Source organism: Oncorhynchus keta, chromosome 34, assembly GCF_023373465.1.
Source record: "Oncorhynchus keta strain PuntledgeMale-10-30-2019 chromosome 34, Oket_V2, whole genome shotgun sequence".
Lineage (NCBI taxonomy): Eukaryota > Metazoa > Chordata > Actinopteri > Salmoniformes > Salmonidae > Oncorhynchus > Oncorhynchus keta.
In genome coordinates this window covers 35,578,374-35,582,273 of record NC_068454.1, presented here as the reverse complement: position 1 = coordinate 35,582,273, position 3,900 = coordinate 35,578,374, and positions in this window count along the sequence as shown.

The window sequence follows — 3,900 nt, the reverse complement described above, 5'->3', positions numbered from 1 at the left end:
TTTCATTCCCATAGGCTCAAAAATCCCTTTCTGTTAAGTCAGTTTTAGCGAAACCTTGTTTGAATCGATACCAGGGTTTTGGACTACATAACTTCCATGATGAATTTGTTTTTGCTCAGTCCACACCCTTTACATCTAAAGTCAACGGCAGTAATTCACAGATTACATTTTGGTAAGAGGACACTGCCCTACCCTTTCCCCTCTTCCTGTCCCCTCCCTCTGGCCTACCCCGGATTAATGCCACGTTCATGTGCTAGTGGAAACTAAGACATTCAGAATTTTCTGACTTGCTAAGTGGTTGAACGCGGCATGTGTATGCCTACATCCAAAGCCATATATACTGAATAGAGAGTTGGGCCAATGAGGTTTCTGTCTGAATGTTCCGAGAGAGCCACTTCCTCCTCCATAGCCGTCGCTAAGTGATAGTTGACTCTTCTGAGTTGTGCTGCATAAGGATTTATACAAAAAAAGGTTACCCCTTTTTCTCCCCAATTGTGTGGTATCCAATTGGTAGTTACAGTCTTGTCTCATCGCTGCAACTCCCGTGCGGACTCGGGAGAGGTGAAGGTCGAGAGCCGTGCGTCCTCCGAAACACAACACAACTGCTTCTTGACACAATGCCCACATAACCCGGAAGCCAACAATCATTTTATTTTCTATTCATGTTCGTTCTAACTCGAAGCCATATCCCTTTTAATGGGTTTGCTTATTATGCATTGTCAACATTGACCTCAGCAAGACTCAATAGAGTGGTGAGGAGGTGAAGGAGCTCTGGGGACCTTTTGTGTCCGGAAGTAATTTAGCCATTCATTACACTCTGTAGAGTTGCTATTTTCTTGAGTTTTCTTGTGTCAATTAGCACGTGACATTTCTGGATTACTCATTATATTAATAAATTCCAATTTAATCAACAAATACAATAGCCAGTTTTATAAAGGTTAGGGTACAATATTTTGTACAAATCTGTCTGTGTTGGCAAAATCACCACTGTTGGGTTGTAATTTGAAATACTTGCTAGAAGTTAATGGTTACATGTATGAGGAATGTATATCAAATCAAATCAAATGTATTTATATAGCCCTTCGTACATCAGCTGATATCTCAAAGTGCTGTACAGAAACCCAGCCTAAAACCCCAAACAGCAAGCAATGCAGGTGTAGAAGCACGGTGGCTAGGAAAAACTCCATAGAAAGGCCAAAACCTAGGAAGAAACCTAGAGAGGAACCAGGCTATGTGGGGTGGCCAGTCCTCTTCTGGCTGTGCCGGGTGGAGATTATAACAGAACATGGCCAAGATGTTCAAATGTTCATAAATGACCAGCATGGTCCAATAATAATAAGGCAGAACAGTTGAAACTGGAGCAGCAGCACGGCCAGGTGGACTGGGGACAGCAAGGAGTCATTACATTTACATTTAAGTCATTTAGCAGACGCTCTTATCCAGAGCGACTTACAAATTGGTGCATTCACCTTATGACATCCAATAGAACAGCCACTTTACAATAGTGCATCTAAATCTTTTAGGGGGGGTGAGAAGGATTACTTATCCTATCCTAGGTATTCCTTAAAGAGGTGGGGTTTCAGGTGTCTCCGGAAGGTGGTGATTGACTCCGCTGTCCTGGCGTCGTGAGGGAGTTTGTTCCACCATTGGGGGCCAGAGCAGCGAACAGTTTTGACTGGGCTGAGCGGGAACTGTACTTCCTCAGTGGTAGGGAGGCGAGCAGGCCAGAGGTGGATGAACGCAGTGCCCTTGTTTGGGTGTAGGGCCTGATCAGAGCCTGGAGGTACTGAGGTGCCGTTCCCCTCACAACTCCGTAGGCAAGCACCATGGTCTTGTAGCGGATGCGAGCTTCAACTGGAAGCCAGTGGAGAGAGCGGAGGAGCGGGGTGACGTGAGAGAACTTGGGAAGGTTGAACACCAGACGGGCTGCGGCGTTCTGGATGAGTTGTAGGGGTTTAATGGCACAGGCAGGGAGCCCAGCCAACAGCGAGTTGCAGTAATCCAGACGGGAGATGACAAGTGCCTGGATTAGGACCTGCGCCGCTTCCTGTGTGAGGCAGGGTCGTACTCTGCGGATGTTGTAGAGCATGAACCTACAGGAACGGGCCACCGCCTTGATGTTAGTTGAGAACGACAGGGTGTTGTCCAGGATCACGCCAAGGTTCTTAGCGCTCTGGGAGGAGGACACAATGGAGTTGTCAACCGTGATGGCGAGATCATGGAACTGGCAGTCCTTCCCGGGAGGAAGAGCAGCTCCGTCTTGCCGAGGTTCAGCTTGAGGTGGTGATCCGTCATCCACACTGATATGTCTGCCAGACATGCAGAGATGCGATTCGCCACCTGGTCATCAGAAGGGGGAAAGGAGAAGATTAATTGTGTGTCGTCTGCATAGCAATGATAGGAGAGACCATGTGAGGTTATGACAGAGCCAAGTGACTTGGTGTATAGCGAGAATAGGAGAGGGCCTAGAACCGAGCCCTGGGGGACACCAGTGGTGAGAGCGCGTGGTGAGGAGACAGATTCTCGCCACGCCACCTGGTAGGAGCGACCTGTCAGGTAGGACGCAATCAAGCGTGGGCCGCGCCGGAGATGCCCAACTCGGAGAGGGTGGAGAGGAGGATCTGATGGTTCACAGTATCGAAGGCAGCCGATAGGTCTAGAAGGATGAGAGCAGAGGAGAGAGAGTTAGCTTTAGCAGTGCGGAGCGCCTCCGTGATGCAGAGAAGAGCAGTCTCAGTTGAATGACTAGTCTTGAAACCTGACTGATTTGGATCAAGAAGGTCATTCTGAGAGAGATAGCGGTAGAGCTGGCCAAGGACGGCACGTTCAAGAGTTTTGGAGAGAAAAGAAAGAAGGGATACTGGTCTGTAGTTGTTGACATCGGAGGGATCGAGTGTAGGTTTTTTCAGAAGGGGTGCAACTCTCGCTCTCTTGAAGACGGAAGGGACGTAGCCAGCGGTCAGGGATGAGTTGATGAGCGAGGTGAGGTAAGGGAGAAGGTCTCCGGAAATGGTCTGGAGAAGAGAGGATAGGATAGGGTCAAGCGGGCAGGTTGTTGGGCGGCCGGCCGTCACAAGACGCGAGATTTCATCTGGAGAGAGAGGGGAGAAAGTGGTCAGAGCACAGGGTAGGGCAGTGTGAGCAGAACCAGCGGTGTCGTTTGATTTAGCAAACGAGGATCGGATGTCGTCGACCTTCTTTTCAAAATGGTTGACGAAGTCATCTGCAGAGAGGGAGGAGGGGGGGAGAGGAGGATTCAGGAGGGAGGAGAAGGTGGCAAAGAGCTTCCTAGGGTTAGAGGCAGATGCTTGGAATTTAGAGTGGTAGAAAGTGGCTTTAGCAGCAGAGACAGAGGAGGAAAATGTAGAGAGGAGGGAGTGAAAGGATGCCAGGTCCGCAGGGAGGCGAGTTTTCCTCCATTTCCGCTCGGCTGCCCGGAGCCCTGTTCTGTGAGCTCGCAATGAGTCGTCGAGCCACGGAGCGGGAGGGGAGGACCGAGCCGGCCTGGAGAATAGGGGACATAGAGAGTCAAAGGATGCAGAAAGGGAGGAGAGGAGGGTTGAGGAGGCAGAATCAGGAGATAGGTTGGAGAAGGTTTGAGCAGAGGGAAGAGATGATAGGATGGAAGAGGAGAGAGTAGCGGGGGAGAGAGAGCGAAGGTTGGGACGGCGCGATACCATCCGAGTAGGGGCAGTGTGGGAAGTGTTGGATGAGAGCGAGAGGGAAAAGGATACAAGGTAGTGGTCGGAGACTTGGAGGGGAGTTGCAATGAGGTTAGTGGAAGAACAGCATCTAGTAAAGATGAGGTCGAGCGTATTGCCTGCCTTGTGAGTAGGGGGGAAGGTGAGAGGGTGAGGTCAAAAGAGGAGAGGAGTGGAAAGAAGGAGGCAGAGAGGAATG